This window comes from Oncorhynchus masou, chromosome 1, assembly GCF_036934945.1.
Source record: "Oncorhynchus masou masou isolate Uvic2021 chromosome 1, UVic_Omas_1.1, whole genome shotgun sequence".
Taxonomy (NCBI): Eukaryota; Metazoa; Chordata; class Actinopteri; order Salmoniformes; family Salmonidae; genus Oncorhynchus; species Oncorhynchus masou.
Window position 1 is genome coordinate 3,767,071 of NC_088212.1, and position 14,162 is coordinate 3,781,232.

The following is a 14,162-nucleotide window of genomic DNA, read 5'->3' on the forward strand; positions in this document are numbered from 1 at the left end:
CACACTGTCTAGTCTCTAATACTGCCACCCTATCACACTGTCTAGTCTCTAATACTGTCACCCTATCACACTGTCTCTAATACTGTCACCCTATCACTCTGTCTAGTCTCTAATACTGTCACCCTATTACACTGTCTAGTCTCTAATACTGTCACCCTATCACTCTGTCTAGTCTCTAATACTGCCACCCTATCACACTGTCTAGTCTCTAATACTGTCACCCTATCACACCGTCTCTAATACTGTCACCCTATCACACCGTCTCTAATACTGTCACCCTATCACACTGTCTAGTCTCTAATACTGTCACCCTTTCACACTGTCTCTAATACTGTCACCCTATCACACTGTCTCTAATACTGTCACCCTATCACACTGTCTCGTCTCTAATACTGTCACCCTATCACACTGTCTCTAATACTGTCACCCTATCACACTGTCTAGTCTCTAATACTGTCACCCTATCACACTGTCTAGAATACTGTCACCCTATCACACTGTCTCTAATACTGTCACCCTATCACACTGTCTAGTCTCTAACACTGTCACCCTATCACACCATCTAGTCTCTAATACTGTCACCCTATCATACTGTCTAGTCTCTAATACTGTCACCCTATCACACTGTCTAGTCTCTAATACTGTCACCCTATCACACTGTCAAGTCTCTAATAATGTCACCCTATCACACTGTCTAGTCTCTAATACTGTCACCCTATCACACTGTCTAGTCTCTAATACTGTCACCCTATCACACTGTCTAGTCTCTAAAACTGTCACCCTATCACACTGTCTAGTCTCTAATAATGTCACCCTATCACACTGTCTAGTCTCTAATACTGTCACCCTATCACACTGTCTCTAATACTGTCACCCTATCACACCGTCTAGTCTCTAATTCTGTCACCCTATCACACTGTCTAGTCTCTAATACTGTCACCCTATCACACTGTCTCTAATACTGTCACCCTATCACACTGTCTCTAATACTGTCACCCTATCACACTGTCTCTAATTCTGTCACCCTATCACACTGTCTCTAATACTGTCACCCTATCACACTGTCTCTAATACTGTCACCCTATCACACTGTCTAGTCTCTAATACTGCCACCCTATCACACTGTCTAGAACACTGTCACCCTATCACATTGTCTAGTCTCTAATACTATCACCCTATTACACTGTCTAGTCTCTAATACTGTCACCCTATCACACTGTCTCGTCTCTAATACTGTCACCCTATCACACTGTCTCTAATACTGTCACCCTATCACACTGTCTAGTCTCTAATACTGCCACCCTATCACACTGTCTAGAACACTGTCACCCTATCACACTGTCTATTCTCTAATACTGTCACCCTATCACACTGTCTAGTCTCTAATACTGTCACCCTATCACACTGTATATAAATTTATATATAATATATTTATATTACTGTCACCCTTTTCATACTGTATCTGTATCTAATACCGAAGCCGTCTGTACAATAATGTAAGGTATCTTTCATGATCATGTGAAACATCAAAATGCTATGGAAATGCTGGGATGTGTTTTTCATTGATGTTAAAGGTAATTATGATGCAACTATGATGGTGATACGATATGGATTACAATTATCATCATGAATATTAAAGCTATACCCACTACATGTTACACACATAGACACTCAACAATGCACATTGGGGATATTCTTTAATTGGACATCACACATTACAGTTTTACTCTTATACAAACTTCGTACACATTATATCATATCCAACATCATACACATCAACCTACTCAGATTTGTTTCACACATGATATCTTGTCTCAATGTTCTAACATCTGTGGCATTGGCTCACAGGCAAACAGGCAAGGGAATAAACTGGAACCTAAATATTGGAAATTTAATCAAAGTTTACTGGAGGACAACTTATTTTTTAACTGAGACAAAATTGTTTATAACTGAATTTTTCCAGTATAATATGGGTTCAGCAGATCCCCTTATTGTTTGCGATAACTTTAAATGTACCTTCAGGGCTGATTCAATTCAATATTCAGAAATAATAATAAGCAGTTTCTGGCGAAAGGGACAAGACTAACAAGCGAAATCCATGAACTAATAGTACAGGTAGACAGCAATAAAAACGATACTACAGAGATACAAAATAAGTTGGAGGAACAATCACAAAGAACTTGAGGAACTTATTCAAGAATCATCTCATGTAATCTATTACAAAAATAAAGCAAACTGGATGAAATATGGAGAAAAATCTTCAAAACAGGAACACTAACAAAAGTAATTTGCAGGAACTCGTTACTGAAGACGGAGTCATTTATGATTCTCCAAATTATATTTTTAAAGAGGAAGCTAATTATTTTAGGCAGATGTTCTCTTTTCCGTCTCATCCTCTCCAACTGAATTAATATTATGGTAAAGAATTCTTTCAAAATAACATAAACATGGAAAATTAACAAATATACAGAACGATCAGTGTCAAGGCCAAATTACAGAGGAATAACTTTTTGAGGCTATTAAATGGTTTCAGCCTGGAAAAACCCCAGGGCTTGATGGCACACCGGTAGAGGTAGATCAAGCCTTTTTTTATATACTAAAAGCTCCAATGTGAGTTTGTTTTAACTACTCCTATAGAAATGGTAGTCTGTTAGGTACTCAGCAGGAAGGTCAGATTTCTCTATTATTAAAACAAGACCCAGATGGCAAATCAAAAGACCAAGTCTATCTAAAAAACTGGAGGCCCCTTACACTTCAATGTTGTGATGGGGGGGTTCTTGGGGGTGGGGGTCCATTCTCTTGGTTGTTGGTGCATTGGGGGGTTCTTGGGGGTGGGGGTTCATTCTCTTGGCTGTTGGTGCGTTGGGTGGTTCTTGGGGGTGGGGGTCCATTCTCTTGGTTGTTGGTGCATATGGGGGTCCTTGGGGGTGGGGGTTCATTCTCTTGTTTGTTGGTGCGTTGGGGGTTGCTTGGGGGTGGGGGTCCATTCTCTTGGTTGTTGGTGCATTGGGGGTTCTTGGGGGTGGGGGTTCATTCTCTTTGTTGTTGGTGCATTGGGGGTTCTTGGGGGTGGCGGTTCATTCTCTTGTTTGTTGGTGCGTTGGGGGTTCTTGGGGGTGGGGGTCCATTCTCTTGGTTGTTGGTGCGTTGGGGGTTCTTGGGGTGGGGGTTCATTCTCTTGTTTTTGGTGCGTTGGGGGTTCTTGGGGGTGGGGGTCCATTCTCTTGGTTGTTGGTGCGTTGGGGGTTCTTGGGGGTGGGGGTCCATTCTCTTAGTTGTTGGTGCATTGGGGGGTTCTTGGGGGTGGGGGTTCATTCTCTTGGTTGTTGGTGCGTTGGGGGGTTCTTGGGGGTGGCGGTTCATTCTCTTGGTTGTTGGTGCGTTGGGGGGTTCTTGGGGGTGGGGGTTCATTCTCTTGGTTGTTAGTGCATTGGGGGGTTCTTGGGGTGGGGGTTCATTCTCTTGGTTGTTGGTGCATTGGGGGGTTCTTGGGGGTGGGGGTTCATTCTCTTGGCTGTTGGTGCGTTGGGTGGTTCTTGGGGGTGGGGGTCCATTCTCTTGGTTGTTGGTGCATTGGGGGTTCTTGGGGGTGGGGGTTCATTCTCTTGGCTGTTGGTGCGTTGGGTGGTTCTTGGGGGTGGGGTCCATTCTCTTGGTTGTTGGTGCATTGGGGGGTCCTTGGGGGTGGGGGTTCATTCTCTTGTTTGTTGGTGCGTTGGGGGGTTCTTGGGGGTGGGGGTCCATTCTCTTGGTTGTTGGTGCATTGGGGGGTTCTTGGGGGGTGGGGGTTCATTCTCTTTGTTGTTGGTGCATTGGGGGTTCTTGGGGGTGGCGGTTCATTCTCTTGTTTGTTGGTGCGTTGGGGGTTCTTGGGGTGGGGTCCATTCTCTTGGTTGTTGGTGCGTTGGGGGTTCTTGGGGGTGGGTGTTCATTCTCTTGTTTTTGGTGCGTTGGGGGTTCTTGGGGGTGGGGTCCATTCTCTTGGTTGTTGGTGCGTTGGGGGTTCTTGGGGGTGGGGGTCCATTCTCTTAGTTGTTGGTGCATTGGGGGTTCTTGGGGGTGGGGGTTCATTCTCTTGGTTGTTGGTGCGTTGGGGGTTCTTGGGGGTGGGGGTTCATTCTCTTGGTTGTTAGTGCATTGGGGGGTTCTTGGGGGTGGGGGTTCATTCTCTTGGTTGTTGGTGCATTGGGGGTTCTTGGGGGTGGGGTCCATTCTCTTGGTTGTTAGTGCATTGGGGGTTCTTGGGGGTGGGGGTCCATTCTCTTGGTTGTTGGTGCATTGGGGGGTTCTTGGGGGTGGGGGTTCATTCTCTTTGTTGTTGGTGCATTGGGGGTTCTTGGGGGTGGCGGTTCATTCTCTTGTTTGTTGGTGCGTTGGGGGGTTCTTGGGGGTGGGGGTCCATTCTCTTGGTTGTTGGTGCGTTGGGGGGTTCTTGGGGGTGGGTGTTCATTCTCTTGTTTTTTGGTGCGTTGGGGGGTTCTTGGGGGTGGGGGTCCATTCTCTTGGTTGTTGGTGCGTTGGGGGTTCTTGGGGGTGGGGGTCCATTCTCTTAGTTGTTGGTGCATTGGGGGTTCTTGGGGGTGGGGGTTCATTCTCTTGGTTGTTGGTGCGTTGGGGGTTCTTGGGGGTGGGGTTCATTCTCTTGGTTGTTAGTGCATTGGGGGGTTCTTGGGGGGGGGGGGTTCATTCTCTTGGTTGTTGGTGCATTGGGGGTTCTTGGGGTGGGGGTCCATTCTCTTGGTTGTTAGTGCATTGGGGGTTCTTGGGGGTGGGGGTCCATTCTCTTGGTTGTTGGAGCATTGGGGGGTTCTTGGGGGTGGGGGTCCATTCTCTTGGTTGTTGGAGCATTGGGGGGTTCTTGGGGGTGGGGGTTCATTCTCTTAGTTGTTGGTGCGTTGAGGGGTTCTTGGGGGTGCGGGTCCATTCTCTTGGTTGTTGGAGCATTGGGGGGTTCATAGGGGAATGGAATTCATTGTATTTATATACATTTTTTCTTCCTGGGGGGCTCTTGGAGGGGTCTCGAATGGTTGAGGGACAGCTATTGGGGAACTGTGGGGGGATCTTGGAGGGTTCGGGTTCACGTTTTTTGGCCTGGTGGTAGATTGGTCAACAAGCCCTTGAGCAGGGCGTTGACCCTGGATGCTTCTGTGTGTCGCTCTGAATGGGAGTCTGGTGGATGACTGGTGTGATGTAGTTATTGGATGGGAGTCTGGTGGATGACTGGTATGATGTAGTTATTGAATGGGAGTCTGGTGGATGACTGGTGTGATGTAGTTATTGAATGGGAGTCTGGTGGATGACTGGTATGATGTAGTTATTAAATGGGAGTCTGGTGGATGACTGGTATGATGTAGTTATTGAATGGGAGTCTGGTGGATGACTGGTATGATGTAGTTATTGAATGGGAGTCTGGTGGATGACTGGTGTGATGTAGTTATTGAATGGGAGTCTGGTGGATGACTGGTATGATGTAGTTATTGAATGGGAGTCTGGTGGATGACTGGTATGATGTAGTTATTGAATGGGAGTCTGGTGGATGACTGGTATGATGTAGTTATTGAATGGGAGTCTGGTGGATGACTGGTATGATGTAGTTATTGAATGGGAATCTGTTGATGATTATTGAATCTGTTGGATGATGGTATGATGTAGTTATTGAATGGGAGTCTGGTGGATGACAGGTATGATGTAGTTATTGAATGGGAGTCTGTTGGATGACTGGTATGATGTAGTTGTTGAATGGGAGTCTGGTGGATGACTGGTATGATGTAGTTATTGAATGGGAGTCTGGTGGATGACTGGTATGATGTAGTTATTGAATGGGAGTCTGGTGGATGACTGGTATGATGTAGTTATTGAATGGGAGTCTGGTGGATGACTGGTATGATGTAGTTATTGAATGGGAGTCTGGTGGATGACTGGTATGATGTAGTTATTGAATGGGAGTCTGGTGGATGACTGGTATGGTGTAATTATTGAATGGGAGTCTGGTGGATGACTGGTATGATGTAGTTGTTGAATGGGAGTCTGGTGGATGACTGGTGTGATGTAGTTATTGAATGGGAGTCTGGTGGATGACTGGTATGATGTAGTTATTGAATGGGAGTCTGGTGGATGACTGGTATGATGTAGTTATTGAATGGGAACCTGTTGGATGACTGGTATGATGTAGTTATTGAATGGGAGTCTGGTGGATGACTGGTATGATGTAGTTATTGAATGGGAGTCTGGTGGATGACTGGTATGATGTAGTTATTGAATGGGAACCTGTTGGATGACTGGTATGATGTAGTTGTTGAATGGGAGTCTGGTGGATGACTGGTGTGATGTAGTTATTGAATGGGAGTCTGGTGGATGACTGGTATGATGTAGTTATTGAATGGGAGTCTGGTGGATGACTGGTATGATGTAGTTATTGAATGGGAGTCTGGTGGATGACTGGTATGATGTAGTTATTGAATGGGAACCTGTTGGATGACTGGTATGATGTAGTTATTGAATGGGAGTCTGGTGGATGACTGGTATGATGTAGTTATTGAATGGGAACCTGTTGGATGACTGGTATGATGTAGTTATTGAATGGGAGTCTGGTGGATGACTGGTATGATGTAGTTATTGAATGGGAGTCTGTTGGATGACTGGTATGATGTAGTTATTGAATGGGAGTCTGGTGGATGACTGGTGTGATGTAGTTATTGAATGGGAGTCTGGTGGATGACTGGTATGATGTAGTTATTGAATGGGAGTCTGGTGGATGACTGGTATGATGTAGTTATTGAATGGGAGTCTGGTGGATGACTGGTATGATGTAGTTATTGAATGGGAGTCTGGTGGATGACTGGTATGATGTAGTTATTGAATGTGAACCTGTTGGATGACTGGTATGATGTAGTTATTGAATGGGAGTCTGTTGGATGACTGGTATGATGTAGTTATTGAATGGGAACCTGTTGGATGACTGGTATGATGTAGTTATTGAATGGGAACCTGTTGGATGACTGGTATGATGTAGTTATTGGATGACTGGTATGATGTAGTTATTGAATGGGAACCTGTTGGATGACTGGTATGATGTAGTTATTGAATGGGAGTCTGGTGGATGACTGGTATGATGTAGTTATTGAATGGGAGTCTGGTGGATGACTGGTATGATGTAGTTATTGAATGGGAGTCTGGTGGATGACTGGTATGATGTAGTTATTGAATGGGAACCTGTTGGATGACTGGTATGATGTAGTTATTGAATGGGAGTCTGGTGGATGACTGGTATGATGTAGTTATTGAATGGGAGTCTGGTGGATGACTGGTATGATGTAGTTATTGAATGGGAGTCTGGTGGATGACTGGTATGATGTAGTTATTGAATGGGAGTCTGGTGGATGACTGGTATGATGTAGTTGTTGAATGGGAGTCTGTTGGATGACTGGTGTGATGTAGTTATTGAATGGGAGTCTGGTGGATGACTGGTATGATGTAGTTATTGAATGGGAGTCTGGTGGATGACTGGTATGATGTAGTTATTGAATGGGAACCTGTTGGATGACTGGTATGATGTAGTTGTTGAATGGGAGTCTGGTGGATGACTGGTGTGATGTAGTTATTGAATGGGAGTCTGGTGGATGACTGGTATGATGTAGTTATTGAATGGGAGTCTGTTGGATGACTGGTATGATAGAGTTATTGAATGGGAGTCTGGTGGATGACTGGTATGATGTAGTTATTGAATGGGAACCTGTTGGATGACTGGTATGATGTAGTTATTGAATGGGAGTCTGGTGGATGACTGGTATGATGTAGTTATTGAATGGGAGTCTGGTGGATGACTGGTATGATGTAGTTATTGAATGGGAGTCTGGTGGATGACTGGTGTGATGTAGTTATTGAATGGGAGTCTGGTGGATGACTGGTATGATGTAGTTTTTGAATGGGAGTCTGGTGGATGACTGGTATGATGTAGTTATTGAATGGGAACCTGGTGGATGACTGGTATGATGTAGTTATTGAATGGGAGTCTGGTGGATGACTGGTATGATGTAGTTGTTGAATGGGAGTCTGTTGGATGACTGGTATGATGTAGTTATTGAATGGGAGTCTGTTGGATGACTGGTATGATGTAGTTATTGAATGGGAGTCTGGTGGATGACTGGTATGATGTAGTTATTGAATGGGAGTCTGGTGGATGACTGGTATGATGTAGTTATTGAATGGGAGTCTGGTGGATGACTGGTATGATGTAGTTATTGAATGGGAGTCTGGTGGATGACTGGTATGATGTAGTTATTGAATGGGAACCTGTTGGATGACTGGTATGATGTAGTTATTGAATGGGAGTCTGGTGGATGACTGGTATGATGTAGTTGTTGAATGGGAGTCTGGTGGATGACTGGTATGATGTAGTTATTGAATGGGAGTCTGGTGGATGACTGGTATGATGTAGTTATTGAATGGGAGTCTGTTGGATGACTTGTATGATGAGCTTATAGAGAGAAAAACAGCTTATAGACAGACAGACAGCTTATAGACAGACAGACAGCTTATAGACAGACAGACAGCTTATAGAGAGACAGACAGCGTATAGAGAGACAGACAGTTTATAGAGAGACTGACAGTTTATAGACAGACAGACAGCTTATAGAGAGACAGACTGCTTATAGAGAGACAGACAGTTTATAGAGAGACAGCTTATAGAGTGACAGACAGCTTATAGAGAGGCAGACAGCGTATAGACAGACAGACAGACTGCTTATAGAGAGACAGACAGACAGACAGTTTATAGAGATACAGCTTATAGAGAGACAGACAGCTTATAGAGAGACAGACAGACAGCGTATAGAGAGACAGACAGCTTATAGAGAGACAGACAGCTTATAGAGAGACAGACAGCATATAGAGAGACAGACAGCTTATAGACACACAGACAGCTTATAGAGAGACAGACAGCTTATAGAGAGACAGACAGCTTATAGCGAGACAGACAGCGTATAGAGTGACAGACAGCTTATAGAGAGACAGACAGCTTAGAGAGACAGACAGCGTATAGAGTGACAGACAGCTTATAGAGAGACAGACAGCTTATAGACAGACAGACAGCTTACAGAGAGACAGACAGCGTATAGAAAGACATGCAGGAATGTGTAACTTTTTATTAAGCTATTTTCCTCCTTTTGAAAATAAATAATTTCTTATAGCCAATAATTTCTTAGCCCCCATACGGGCAGAGATCTGCTAATAAAGTTATTATTATGACGTCTAATTATTTATTTTTAAATACATAAAATAATCCAGTCGTTCTGATGATTATCACCTGAGGCGATAAAGAACTTAGACCAGGTGTTCTGCAAAACATTTAACTACATTAATGGAATGTCTTGTGCAACCTAACTTTAAATATTGAAAGTGCTTCGGGAATCTATCCCTTGTAATGTAAAACCTAATTAAATATAAAATATATTCTGAGAACCTTTAATGAACTATGATAGGCTGTTCTTTAAACCTTCTTATGGATAGGGGAGACGCGAGCGTCTCAACTGGCCAACTGCCTGGGGAAATGCAGAGCGCCAGATTCAAATGAAATACTATAATTTTTCAAACTTTCATTAAATCACACATGTAAGATATTCAATTAAAGCTACACTCGTGAATCCAGCCAACATGTCAGATTTTAAAAATGCTTTTCGGCGAAAGCATAAAAAGCTTTTATCTGACAGCCTGGAACATCTGCACTACGAAAAAACAAAGGAGCTAGCATAGCAGGCGCTACAAAAAACGCTGAAATAAAATTTAAAACATGCATTACCTTTGACGAGCTTCTTTTGTTGGCACTCCAATATGTCCCATAAACATCACAATTGGTCCTTTTTTTCGATTAATTTTGTCCATATATATCAAAAATGTCCATTTATAAAGAGTGTTTGATCCAGAAAAAAACAGCTTACAAAAACACAACGTCACTACAAAATATCTCAAAAGTTACCTGTAAACTTTGCCAAAATATTTCAAACTACTTTTGTAATACAACATTAGGTATTTTTAAACGTTAATAATCGATCAAATTTTAGATGCGGCAATCTGTATTCAAAACAGGAACAAAAAGAAACCAGCACTGCTTTTTACGTCTTGCGCAACTCACAAAAGTGTCCCCAGTTCCGAGTTGGCCTACTTCTTCATAACACAAAGGAATAACCTCAACCATATTCCAAAGACTGGCGACATCGTGTGGAAGGGGTAGGAACTAAAAATGGGTTCCTATTAAATATCCAATGGCGAAGACAATATAGTGAACAGAGAGGGAGAAAATAAAATCTGAACAGTTAGTCCTCAGGGTTTTGCCTGCTACATAAGTTCTGTTATACTCACAGACATGATTCAATCAGTTTTAGAAACTTCAGAGTGTTTTCTATCCAAACCTATGAATAATATGCATATCTTATATTCTTGGCATGAGTAGCAGGAAGTTGAAATTGGGCACGCTATTTATCCAAAACTAAAAATTCTGCCCCCTAACTTTAAGAGGTTTTAAAATAGTATTTTAATATTCTTGCAACATGAATGGAATGTTTTCTGCACCCAGATACAAACATTATGTGAATGGACGGTTTAGTGAATTGGGAACCTGTCACATCTCCACATTGTTCTCACAACCAAAATAAATATTTAAAGGGACTTTTAAAGCAACATAAAAGCTTTATTCTGGGAACGTTCTTGTAACATCAGGGGAATGTGTGTTAAGCCTTAAAAGACACATTGCATAGTCATCCACACAACGGGACAGTTTTTTGTGTGTTGTTATAGGAACATATCTTTTGTGATGTCACCACAATGTTCCCACCAGACTGTTCTCACCAGACTGTTCCCATCAGACTGTTCCTACCAGACTGTTCCCACCAGACTGTTCCCATCAGACTGTTCCCACCAGACTGTTCCCACCAGACTGTTCCCACCAGACTGTTCCCACCAAACTGTTCCCACCAGACTGTTCCCATCAGACTGTTCCCACCAAACTGTTCCCACCAGACTGTTCCCACCAGACTGTTCCTACCAGACTGTTCCCACCAAACTGTTCCCACCAGACTGTTCCTACCAGACTGTTCCCGCCAGACTGTTCCCACCAGACTGTTCCCACCAGACTGTTCCCACCAGACTGTTCCCACCAGACTGTTCCTATCAGACTGTTCCTACCAGACTGTTCCTACCAGACTGTTCCCACCAGACTGTTCCCACCAGACTGTTCCCATCAGACTGTTCCCACCAGACTGTTCCCATCAGACTGTTCCCACCAGACTGTTCCCACCAGACTGTTCCCACCAGACTGTTCCCATCAGACTGTTCCCATCAGACTGTTCCCATCAGACTGTTCCCACCAGACTGTTCCCACCAGACTGTTCCCACCAGACTGTTCCTATCAGACTGTTCCCACCAGACTGTTCCCATCAGACTGTTCCTACCAGACTGTTCCCATCAGACTGTTCCCACCAGACTGTTCCCATCAGACTGTTCCCACCAGACTGTTCCCATCAGACTGTTCCCACCAGACTGTTCCCACCAGACTGTTCCCACCAGACTGTTCCCATCAGACTGTTCCTACCAGACTGTTCCCACCAGACTGTTCCCATCAGACTGTTCCCATCAGACTGTTCCCATCAGACTGTTCCCACCAGACTGTTCCCATCAGACTGTTCCTACCAGACTGTTCCCATCAGACTGTTCCTACCAGACTGTTCCCATCAGACTGTTCCTACCAGACTGTTCCCACCAGACTGTTCCCATCAGACTATTCCCACCAGACTGTTCCCACCAGACTGTTCCCACCAGACTGTTCCCATCAGACTGTTCCCATCAGACTGTTCCCACCAGACTGTTCCCACCAGACTGTTCCCATCAGACTGTTCCCATCAGACTGTTCCTATCAGACTGTTCCCACCAGACTGTTCCCATCAGACTGTTCCTACCAGACTGTTCCCATCAGACTGTTCCCATCAGACTGTTCCTACCAGACTGTTCCCACCAGACTGTTCCCATCAGACTGTTCCCACCAGACTGTTCCCACCAGACTGTTCCCATCAGACTGTTCCCATCAGACTGTTCCTATCAGACTGTTCCCACCAGACTGTTCCCATCAGACTGTTCCTACCAGACTGTTCCCATCAGACTGTTCCCATCAGACTGTTCCCACCAGACTGTTCCCACCAGACTGTTCCCATCAGACTGTTCCCATCAGACTGTTCCTACCAGACTGTTCCCACCAGACTGTTCCCATCAGACTGTTCCCATCAGACTGTTCCCATCAGACTGTTCCTACCAGACTGTTCCCACCAGACTGTTCTCACCAGACTGTTACCACCAGACTGTTCCCATCAGACTGTTCCCACCAGACTGTTCCCATCAGACTGTTCCTACCAGACTGTTCCCATCAGACTGTTCCTACCAGACTGTTCCCACCAGACTGTTCTCACCAGACTGTTACCACCAGACTGTTCCCATCAGACTGTTCCCACCAGACTGTTCCCACCAGACTGTTCCCACCAGACTGTTCCTACCAGACTGTTCCCACCAGACTGTTCCCATCAGACTGTTCCTACCAGACTGTTCCCACCAGACTGTTCCCATCAGACTGTTCCTACCAGACTGTTCCCATCAGACTGTTCCTACCAGACTGTTCCCATCAGACTGTTCCCACCAGACTGTTCCCATCAGACTGTTCCCACCAGACTGTTCCCATCAGACTGTTCCCACCAGACTGTTCCCATCAGACTGTTCCCACCAGACTGTTCCCACCAGACTGTTCCCACCAGACTGTTCCCATCAGACTGTTCCTACCAGACTGTTCCCACCAGACTGTTCCCATCAGACTGTTCCCATCAGACTGTTCCCATCAGACTGTTCCCACCAGACTGTTCCCATCAGACTGTTCCTACCAGACTGTTCCCATCAGACTGTTCCTACCAGACTGTTCCCATCAGACTGTTCCTACCAGACTGTTCCCACCAGACTGTTCCCATCAGACTATTCCCACCAGACTGTTCCCACCAGACTGTTCCCACCAGACTGTTCCCACCAGACTGTTCCCATCAGACTGTTCCTACCAGACTGTTCCTACCAAACTGTTCCCACCAGACTGTTCCCACCAGACTGTTCCCATCAGACTGTTCCTACCAGACTGTTCCCACCAGACTGTTCCCATCAGACTGTTCCTACCAGACTGTTCCCATCAGACTGTTCCTACCAGACTGTTCCCATCAGACTGTTCCCACCAGACTGTTCCCATCAGACTGTTCCCACCAGACTGGTCCCATCAGACTGTTCCCACCAGACTGTTCCCATCAGACTGTTCCCACCAGACTGTTCCCACCAGACTGTTCCCACCAGACTGTTCCCATCGGACTGTTCCTACCAGACTGTTCCCATCAGACTGTTCCCATCAGACTGTTCCCACCAGACTGTTCCCATCAGACTGTTCCCACCAGACTGTTCCCATCAGACTGTTCCTACCAGACTGTTCCCATCAGACTGTTCCTACCAGACTGTTCCCATCAGACTGTTCCTACCAGACTGTTCCCACCAGACTGTTCCCATCAGACTATTCCCACCAGACTGTTCCCACCAGACTGTTCCCACCAGACTGTTCCCATCAGACTGTTCCCATCAGACTGTTCCCACCAGACTGTTCCCACCAGACTGTTCCCATCAGACTGTTCCCATCAGACTGTTCCTATCAGACTGTTCCCACCAGACTGTTCCCATCAGACTGTTCCTACCAGACTGTTCCCATCAGACTGTTCCCATCAGACTGTTCCTACCAGACTGTTCCCACCAGACTGTTCCCATCAGACTGTTCCCACCAGACTGTTCCCACCAGACTGTTCCCATCAGACTGTTCCCATCAGACTGTTCCTATCAGACTGTTCCCACCAGACTGTTCCCATCAGACTGTTCCTACCAGACTGTTCCCATCAGACTGTTCCCATCAGACTGTTCCCACCAGACTGTTCCCACCAGACTGTTCCCATCAGACTGTTCCCATCAGACTGTTCCTACCAGACTGTTCCCACCAGACTGTTCCCATCAGACTGTTCCCATCAGACTGTTCCTACCAGACTGTTCCCACCAGACTGTTCTCACCAGACTGTTCCCACCAGACTGTTCCCATCAGACTGTTCCTACCA